We start from the raw sequence: 11,562 nt of genomic DNA, 5'->3' as shown, positions 1-11,562 counted from the left end.
GTTGTAATGATTTTTTAGGGGTTATAGTTTCAATCTTTTGCAATAAGTATTCGGTATTAACAATCGTTTTTCTCTTTTTTTCAAATCATCAACAGTTAAAGAAATTTTCTGCTGTGGTATTCAACGTAGTGAAATGTAAAGATTGGTTAGGTACTCAATAGTCGGAAAGACTGTACAAGATTGGGGTGGAAAGGTAATGGGAGGTGGGTAGGATCCAAAATCATAAAGAGTAATTTCAACGAATTACATATTACATATTATTTGATAAATGTTTTACATTGTAGTTGAGTTGGCCATTCATTGAAATATCTCCTCCCTTCACGTTTACTTATATCTTGTTGGATTGTGATACGAGAAATATCAAATTAAACCCAAAATTTTATTATCAGAATAGGTATCCGAATTTCTTTCGTGTGAGAAAAATATAAATTCCTTGTTCATGTTGATGGAGGACGTTTTAACAATTAGTATTACTTGTTTCAAATTTGCACAAAACAAACATTAAGATACAAAACAAAAGTTTTTTGTAGAAACGATTTGATATGTTTAATGAAACATTACATGTGATATGAAATTAAGAAGATGCGGTATGATTGCCTATGAGACAGCTATCCACCGAAGTTCAAATGAAGTGGATGTAAACCACTATACACAACCATACTGCCTTCAACAATGTGAAAAATCCATGCAGTATAATCGGCTATAAAAGGCACCGACATGAAAAATGTGAAATAATTCATGAGAAAACTAACGGCAAAATTTATAACAAAACAATTTACGAAAAACAAAATGACAAACATAAACCAACGACAACCACTGCACTACAGGCTCCTGGCTTGGGACAGGCACATTCAGAATTTGGCGGCGGGGTTAAATATGTTTGTGAGCGCTTAACCCTCTCCCATCATGGATTTACATCACAACATAAAAATAAACTGTTTAAATCAATTGCAATTGGCTTAACTCAAACGATCGGCACGATGTACAAAAACAACTTACATAAAAAAATAGACACAAAGCACTGGAATAAGAGTACTCGTATTACTGAAAGCTAGTTCAAAGTCAATTACAACTAATAAATAAATCATGTACACACTTATAATCCTGGTTTCTTTAATGACTTTTGTTTCTCTATCAATCAGATCATTGACTAGTTCTGAAGATAATACGCAAAAAGAAAACATAAAAACTGAAATACAACAAGGAATTATGAATAGATCGACTCGAACGGTAGACAATGCGGATTACTTTGATACAACAAAGTATCTACGGTGAGTGATGACTGAAAAAATAAACTAACGACTGATTCGTTCACATAGTGATCAAGGTTATACCAAGTTAATTTAAATGGAACCCCTATAGCTAGACACTAGAGTTTTCTGAATCAGGGGCTGCAGCTAAAGTTATCTATGCTAAGACTGTACACTAACTCTGTTGGATTTGTACTGATTGTTACTTTTGTCTAGGAGAACATGATTTATTTATTTGTTGCATTTGGCTTTAAACTAGCTTTCAGTAACTGCGAGTACTCTTAAAACGGTGCTGTGTGTCTATTATTTTAACGTTAGTTGTTTTTGTGCTTCGTACCGATCTACTGAGTTAAGCCTTTTGCTCCTGATTTTTAGTTTGTAACTAGGTTGTGATGTTGCAGGTTAGGGAAGGGTTGATCAGTCACAAACATTTTAAACCGAGTCATATTCTGTATGTGCATGTACCAAATCAGGAGACGATAATTCAGTGGTTGTCGTTGGTTCATGCCTGTCATATTTACTTTTCGTAAATTGAATTGCCATAAATAAGGCCGTTAATTTTCTCGTTTAAATTGTTTCACTTTATTCATGTTGGGACATGTTATGGCTGACTATATGGAATGTTTTTTTTTTATAGTTAACGCCGTAACGTGACTTGTATTTGCTTACATCAACATCATTTGAACTCTAATTGATATTGATAGCTGTCTCATTGGCAATTGTATCACATCTCCTCTAAGATGGCCGACATGGCTAAAAAATAGTACATAGGGTAAAATGCAGTTTTTGGCTCATATCTCTGAAACCAAAGCATATAGAGCAAATCTGATGAGAATAAAATGGTTCATAAGTTCAAGATCTATCTGCCCTGAAATTTTCAGACCAATCAGGCAACACGTTGTTGGGTTGCTGCCCCTGAATTGGTAATTTTAAGAAAATTTTGCAGCTTTTGGTTATTATCTTGAATATTATTATAGATAGAGATAAACTGTAAACAGCAATAATGTACAGCAAAGTTAGATCTACAAATAAGTCAACATGACCAAAATTGTCAATTGACCCCTTAAGGAGTTATTGCCCTTTATAGTCATTTTTTTACAATTTTCATAAATTTTGTAAATTTTTGTAAATGTTTACAAAATATTTTCCACTGTAACTACCGGGCCAAGTTCATTATAGATATAGATAATAGTAAGAAGCAAGAATGTTCAGTAAAGTAAGATCTACAAACACATCACCATCACCAAAACACAATTTTGTCATGAATCCATCTGTGTCCTTTGTTTAATATGCACATAGACCAAGGTGAGCGACACAGGCTCTTTAGAGCCTCTAGTTTTATATTAACAACTGTTATAAAAAGTTGACCTATCACAATTATCTCTTTGTAAAATTTGTAGTAACATGTTTATCCTAGAGATAATTTTAACCATTCATAAAGTCAACGTATCTTTGACTTTTTAACTTATATGACGATTTCAAAGAACCAATTCCAACAAGACAACGTATAAACTTGTCAGTAACAAAAGATGATTTTCAAAATGTGTATCTTCTAATAAAAAATACAATTGTAGCTGAAAACGAAAAATGTACATGTGAGCTGCTTACATACATACACCACCGGTAAAAATATTATTTCGACAAAAAAAAAGATACTAATTTATTCCATTTTAAAGACGTTTAATAAATATAATAAATATTAGAGATGAATTACATAATTGATTGCAAAAATGTGTAATAGCGGCTGAAAATGCTGACACAATACATACGTTCAAATTTGATATCCTTATACATGTATATGGTATGCTTCATATGACTTTAGACAACATTTGGAAAGTTTTCTCTTTTATGCAGTAAACAGCAAACCAATGTCAATCCAGAATCTTCAATAAATAATGACCAGATAGGATCGTACATAAATCCGGCATTTAACAAAGACGAAAATCAAGAAGTAGATGCAGTTTTTTCTCCATTTCGACCATTAGACAAACTTCAAGATGGTGGAGAAAGAAATCAAAATAGTGATACACAGTCCGAAAACGGTTACAGAAATGTCGGAAGTACCAATCAATCCGAAATATAGAAAGGAGACATTATTCATTGAACATCAATATTGATCAGATATGTAATTATTTTTATATGTTAGTTTATCATAAATAACCAGTGTAAATGAGTTATAATATTATTATGCTAATCTGCAATACATGAAATCATTAATATATTCTAAGTACTAATCAGTACACTAACATATATGGAAAGAGTGAAATACGTATCATAGGTCATTGAAGGACTGACATGTAACACAAGCACGTAAAGAAAGATAAGGTAAAATGGCAAATAATATAATTCCAAATACCACGCATGAACATTTAGATGGAGTCACACCAGATCCGACAGATCAAGAAGAGAACTCAATTATATGCGAAAAGAATAGTTCCAACTTAGCACCAGTCGACTTGCATGTGACTTACAAATACCGGAATTCTTTTTTTTTTTGGTGAAAGTTATTTACTTAAATATGCAGACTGGATTGTGTAAATATTTTACTAAAAATCGTAAAAACATAAGCTTAAATTTATCATTCAAGTGTTTAAAATAAATTTAATGTTGAATGTATATAAGTTATAGTTTTTATATTTTTGGGGTATGATTATCATAAATGTATTTAATACCATACTGCTTAAGTCATTTTCTGTATCCAAAAAAATAATTCTCAGATATAACTAATTGCACATGAATTCGCATTGCTTTGCTTTCCGATGAGCACCAACTACTGAAAGAATTAGTTTGATGTACCACAAAATTTACAATCGAGATATTTATTTCAAGTTCAGGGTTAAATTTCAGAGTTGTAAAAGATCACAGAAAATATGTCTTAAAACAGAATCCATCGAAAACCGAAACACAGAAAAATTTACAAAAATAATCTTGTGACGTCCTTGAAATATAATTCTATTCTAGCCAACTATACAATAAATGCATTTTTCAAGTTTAAAGTTTAACCTTTTACAAGATAAGCCTGTCAAATATAATTGGCGTATTTTTGTAGGACATGTTGCAGTATTGATGATGACTCACGTTTCAAAGCATATAACTTTTGTCAAAAGTTTGTATATTTACTTCCACATGTTGTATATTTACCTATATACATGTTCGATGAAATATTTAACACGTTTAATAAAAAAGTAACTACTTATTATCTTTGTCATTTTTTTTAAGAATTTTGTCATATTAAAAATTGCCTTATGTGCTAAACAGATAGACGGGATCAATAACATTTTGATTATGTCACAAAATAAAACGACTCAATAGTTTCAATATTATGGATAGACAAGACTAACATTAAAGCTGACACAATAAAAAATGCTATAAAGAATGATGTCTGTGCAAATGCTACATAGAGTGCAATATATATCATTTGAAAATATAAACAAGTCTAAATTGAAAACAACGTTTAAACCTATGATTGCGTTGGATAAAAACCGCAATTTTTATACGTGTGCATGCAAAACAAATTTCTTGGTAGAGGGGTCTAAATACAGCACAAACAACATTTTCCAAAAGACCAAATGAGTGAAAAAGTATATTTTAACAAAACGCATTTGACTAGCAGGTCGAACAACTGATGTTCTTAAACCCTGCTGACTGCCATTGGCGTTTGCCAAATAAACGGATCACCAATGTAATAAATGGATCTTAATTATAAATTTAATACTAAACAGAAAACAATAAACTTGCGGAAAAGATGGTATACCGCAAACAAAAGGTGCAAAGGTTTTTGTACACCATATCCGGATCTCGACAAATAATGTCTCTTCAGTGATGTTTGGAATCGAAACGGTATTTGGAAGGCCATATAATTTACCTCAATTTAGGATAGACTCTTGAATTTTGAAAGAGTCAAAATAGGATGAACGGATCATATAAACCCGAAGGCAAATATAATACAAGCCCAAACGAAAAAAAAAAACAAGTCTAAATTGAAATCAATGTTCAAACCTATGATTGCGTTGGATAAAAACCGCAATTTTTATACGTGTGCATGCAAAACAAATTTCTTGGTAGAGGGGTCTAAATATTGCACAAACAATATTTTCCAAAAGACCAAATGAGTGAAAAAGTATATTTTAACAAAACGCATTTGACTAGCGGGTCGAACAACTGATTATCTTAAACCCTGCTGACTGCCATTGGCGATTGCCAAATAAACGGATCACCGATGTTATAAATGGATCTTAATTATAAATTTAATACTAAACAGAAAACAATAAACTTGCGGAAAAGATGGTATACCGCAAACAAAAGATGCAAAGGTTTTTGTACACCATATCCGGATTTCAACAATTAATGTCTCTTCAGTGATGTTAGGAATCGAAACGGCATTTGGAAGGCCATATAATTTACCTCAATTTAGGATAGACTCTTGAATTTTGAAGGAGTCAAAATAGGATGAACGGATCATATAAACCCGAAGGCAAATATAATACAATTGTAAATATATACAGTCTAACCAATAAGCCCTCATCAAAGTCGATTTTAATCAGATTTTTTATATAGCCCTCATACTGTAAACTAATGACGGCAGATCGAAACTTTCAGGAAGAAAATATAAATTGTTTCATAACATTAAGGGTCAAGAGTTATACTACAATACTGTGTATCTCGATTAGCAACAGTAGTTAAACGAAGATCAAACCTCATAGAAAATTAAGGATATAAATGTGAATGCAAAACAACCAAAAACAGAGGGAATCTCATGAACTGCAAGAGGAGCGAGACGGAAGGCGTCGACAGGAGAAGCGAATCCTGCCATAGAAACATCAACCACTACAGTTTTTGATATATTCATGATAATTTAGATTTAATGTCTTTCTTGTCCTTAAAAAGGCACAATTTTAAAGTCAGTGTAAGCACTTGATATGCTGTAAATTGGCACATGTATAACAGTTTTGGACTTAATTGATCGCTTCTATTCAATTAAACTTGAGATAAATGATACAATAAATATTGTTTACTAGTATTTGATTTTCTTATCTAGATATACATCTAAAAATTGACAATGCGGTTCGTTTCAGAACTAAACTTTACACCAAAGGATGATTTCCGTTAACCTTAATTAAATACAAATGACATTTAATACATTTCGTATATCCGAACTCTCAGTTTCTGTGAAGATACATTCCAGAGCCGGCATATCTATAATACTAAAATAACGAGGTCCAATTTGTTAGCCCGCATGACGGAAAAACGACGAATCAAAGATTTCAAATTTATATATAACTAATATAGGACAATAGTGTTGATTAAAAATTACACCATTCAAGGCCTTTTTCTTTTCCACATAATTAATATTACCAATAAATAACAAGTTCCGGGTCGAATCCGATACTGATACCAATAGTATATGTCACTGTTGTTTCCGGTTGTCTGTTTGATGTATGTTCTGTATTTTCCTTTACTAGGAGCACCACCATGGGTCGTGTTGTAAAAGAGGACATTTAACACACCGTATCAATTCAGATTTAATATGAGCATTTGCCTAAACAGTTTCCCAGCCTGGCCGTGACAGGTCTTACTACCAGAAAGTTAACCTTCCCCAAAACAATAAGTACAATGCAATAAAACATACGAACACACACTAACCGGATTTGCTTATCCTCAAATATAAGAAATATAAGAAAATGCAAAATAAGGGATAAGGTCTACAAATGTCTACAAATGTCATGACAACGAACGGGAAACTGGTAGGGACATATTGTAGTAAGAATACCAGGACGGGTTGAAACAGAAAGATTTTGAAAATAGAGAAAATTGTGCACCTTAAAATCCGCATGAAACTAAAAAACCAGGCTAAAAATAAGGCGTAGGTACTTTAATTGAATCACGGACCCGCGACATCGCGGGTGTGTCCTAGTAGAGTATATATCTCCATTTTGTTTCGATAATTGTAGAACCTATGAAAGTTTGGATTTTATTAGAATCTTGCTGTTCAGTATACTAGTGTGCTTACTTTGGTATTGATACGAAACTTAGCAGACACAATCATGATTCGGATGACTAAACTATTTACTTAAATACTGAATGGAACTATCTATAAAAAAAAATACTTAATATAGAGAGATAATGATTACATGTGCATTCAGGACATACACATTCACGAAACTATTTTTTTACTGCGTATATGTCAAATTTCTGGTGAATTGAAGTGTCTAGGTAAACGTATAGACCAATTGGAAAAGTAAGCATACAATTTCAGCTTGGTGAACCTTTATTAGGAAGTTGTTGTTTGCGTATTGTCGTCTATACGATACACTGATAATGATATGGTTACAATGTAAATGGTAAATACGATAGAAACAAAATGTTGGATTGCAAGTTGAATGCACCCTTGGTATTTCATACGTTGTTTAATATATATATATATATAAAAAGGATATGTGGCATGATTGCTAATGAGAAAACTACCAACCAAACCTCCAAATGGAGTGGACCATCTACATGTAAAATACATCATGCTAGATATATTACACCATTAAGTGAAACCGACGAACACAAACAATACTGGATTAACTAAACACCTTTATAGTCTAGTCGGTTGGGTGGTCTAGTACGCTTGACACAAGGCACGCGGTGGTGTTGCAATAATCAAGTAAAAGCATCATTTCAGATATTGATAAAGAACGTACAAAATTCTGCGCCGGATTTTTTTTTTCAAATACTCATTATACTAGGTTCTGATACATCTGTCATAAAGTTGCTTAATGTTTTGTTGTTTTAAGAAAATAATATTGATATGATAGTATGGTGAATATCATCATTTCATATTTCGATAAAAATCATACTATGATACAACCATTGAAAAAGGCGATAATTTAATGTCTTCATAATAAAAGATATCATGTTCGGTGTATTTATTTTTGAAATCAGTTTGTTTCTTCAAAGAGTGATATTTTTCATGCCCATGACTTGGTATATACGATTAAATTGTAAAAAGACAACTAAGAATGTTGCAATCGTTTTCGTGGAGTTTAATTTTGAATAAGCAATCAAATGCTTCGTGTGATTTTTTTGATATTTTTTAGAAATGTAGATTATTACTTTTTGTATTGCATTTAAAATATTTCATTCATAACTCTTGGTGACGTTACAAACCTCGTCTCTTTATACAAAGTATATCCCCGCTCTTGATAAGTCAGAGAGCTCGATGTGCATGATTTAATTCCTGGGAAAATTGTAGCTTGTGCAAGAAATGACGGCTGAACATGTGAATGCATTCCTTCTTCTAATTGTGAAGAGTTTCGCAGATGTCCTTTTAAAAGAGGTAAATATGCAACAATTCTCATAATATTTTTGCAAATAATTTGTTGTCTTGATGAAGATTCTAGCGTATGCTTATTACAGTACTCAGGGTCATTTACAAAAAAAATTCAGAACTCAACATTCTTCAGGAAAGAAAGCTCACTTTCATATATTACTTATAATGTATTATTATGAGCAGGGCTTGTGACGCAAAATTTTGTTATTATACGCATTGAGGCGCATATTATTTATGAAGCGGTCAATTGACTAAACGATGAGCCGAGTTAAAAGTACACAGACATTGGTAACGTTAGTGATTCTACGGTTATAGAGATCCGTGTAGCTGTTTGGATTATTCCGTCGATCTGTGAAATAATTAGTTCTTAATCATATTCAAAGAATTGTAAGGGTAATAATATAGGAAGTTGTTTTGCTGTAACTTTCATTAAAAAGTCGGAAAAGGAACAAAATTATTAAAGTTACCTTACGTCTTGTTTTGTCGAATAGCTCACCGTTTGATTAGTAGTATTTATATATCCCTGGCTACAACATATTGGGGCTTTAGTGTTCCTGCTCAAGTATAAATCCAAAAATTCAAGCGCTTTAGACGCATCAATTTTATAAATCATGATTTCCATTTTATCGTTTCGAAATGCAACAAACTATAAAACGGTCAAAAAGGCTATCAAGATAGTCAGGAATCATCTAAAACAGTTTAACCTACTTACGATGGTCTAAGAAAACATATAAACTATAAGTGCGAAAATGTTAATGAAAAACTGATAATCAAATACAGTAATTGACAATTATGACTTTAATGTTTTATTGAGATGTTTTTGCTGTCAGGTTGCTTTGCCATACTCGGTTGCCAAATATTGTCTTTTGTTCCAATTTTAATATGTGTTATTGTCTCTGTTAATACATGGACCAAACAATAAATCGTTCTAGCTAAAATATTCATCATTTATTCTGAACAATTTTTAGGCGTGCGCTATGGATAGCCATAGCTAGTGATTTTCAAATTTGATAAAACCTACATATTTCCTTTCTGATGAAGAATCACTTCATATTACGAATGATTTAAGCTTTCTCAGTTGCATGACGGCAGTAATTTAACGTAACTTCTACCCAAAAGTTTGACGATAACATGTTTCAAATGATACATTTCAGATATGTGTGTTCACATTATAGTGCCAGAAAAGATTTTAAATGATCAAATTTACTCTCTGTATTAAAAAATAGCAATCATTTCATAGTTACAACTGTCATACAAGTGGAAGGTTGCAACTGTCATACAAGAGGGAGGTTTAGCTAGCCGTAAAACAAGGTTAAACCCACCATTTTCTTCGAAAAATGCATGTACACTCAACAGATTTATAGGTAAAAGTTGAAAAATATTAAACTCTATCCAATCAAACTGCTTGAGGTTCAATGACAATGTTCAGTCTATATCGGGATACATAAGTGTAAGGCCTTAATTTGGTAGAAATAATATTGCGTTTTATATTGAGATAATAAGTGTTAGGCGTTAATTTGGTAGACATTAGATGGCGTTTTACGATAATTTATTGTAATTACGATGAAATAATAATTAAACAAACATTTTCTTAGAATCACCTCTATGATTATATTGGCATAGTTTTCCAATGTCTAACTAGCGAATAAAAAGGCATTAGAAAGTTTGCGCTTCAAATTTCATCTCTTTTATTGACTTTATGCGCCAATTTTGATTCATTCAAACCTTAGTGTAGTAACAAATAAAGGCCGTACCTAGACTTTTAATGGTTTACTTTTATAAATTGTAACTTGGATGGAGAGTTGTCTCATTGGCACTCATACCACATCTTCTTATATCTATATACATGGCAGAAATATTTTTTTTTAAATAATACAAGAAACATTATTCTGATTTATTAGTGGTATTGTCATAAAGTGCATTTAAGTTAGCAATGGTGAAGCAAACACGGAAAGCCACATAAAATCTTATAACACGCTAGAATAATGTTTCCCCATTTGATAATTGACGATTATCAACAGTTGTGTTGTACATATAATTTAATGCAAGCAATTATCAAAACCATCATAATTATAGATTAAAAAAAAACGAAATGATAACAAAGATTAAATAACTATTTATCTATTTGATAACAAACCTACTTTGTTTAGACGGCATTGATTGTGGTTCTGTGTTGTATGTTGTATGTTGTAAGCAGTTCACATGTAAATTAATCACACAGTCCCAGAAGTAACATGTTGAAATGTGTTTGACTCAGTTGATTTTTGTTTTGATTCGATGTCGCCATGATAAGATATCCATGGTAATAAATACGGAGCCCGTTACACTAAGGATATAAATAAAAACACATACATTTGCAGTTGAGAATCATTACATCTTAGCATCTGCAAGATAAATGTTTAAGAGCAAATTGAAACGAAAAACCTATGTAGAAATCATCAGGCATTATACATTGTTGTTTTCCATTACAGCAAAATACTATACGTTTTACGTGTGACTCTACATATACATTTTTTTTTCATTTTATATTCTTGTGTAAATAAAATAATGGCTATAAACTTTTGCACGCTTTGATCGACACATATACATGCAGATATCATAAAAGAAAGGAAGGCTGTTTTCTTAATTTGAAGGCGTATGAAAAGGTTATCCAACGCAATGAAAATGTATTTATATATAATTGGATATTAAAAACATTGTTTAAGTTGTTTCGTTCCCTATTTGTTACAGTTTCCTCCTGATACCCTCATATATTTCTCATAATAAAGTACAAATATGGTCCGTGTTAGATGATGCAGGCAAATAGTTTAGTTGTACAAAAGATCTTGAGATATGAAAACTACTGTTTATGGTTCAATATTTTGAATATTAAGAGAAAATGCTGGCACTCTTAATTGATGTGGACAACATTTTGATGTCATTTTGATTTATGATACAGCTATTAAAATTTCATGATAAAGTTCAAATATGGTCAGTTTTAGTTGATGCGGCCAAATT

The 11,562-nt window shown here is 31.8% G+C and overlaps 1 long non-coding RNA gene across 1 annotated transcript; it reads left to right on the top strand.

Annotated features, from left to right (window-relative positions):
• Positions 1–940: 940 nt before the first annotated feature.
• Positions 941–4,447, top strand: LOC127709859 (uncharacterized). The gene is made up of 2 exons (XR_007985836.1): positions 941–1,271; positions 3,105–4,447. It is a non-coding gene; the product is annotated as an uncharacterized LOC127709859 (long non-coding RNA).
• Positions 4,448–11,562: the final 7,115 nt, after the last annotated feature.

This window comes from Mytilus californianus, unplaced genomic scaffold, assembly GCF_021869535.1.
Source record: "Mytilus californianus isolate M0D057914Y unplaced genomic scaffold, xbMytCali1.0.p SCAF_7, whole genome shotgun sequence".
NCBI classification, from domain to species: Eukaryota; Metazoa; Mollusca; class Bivalvia; order Mytilida; family Mytilidae; genus Mytilus; species Mytilus californianus.
Note: the sequence above shows the minus strand (reverse complement) of the source record. Positions and strands in the feature narration are given on the sequence as shown.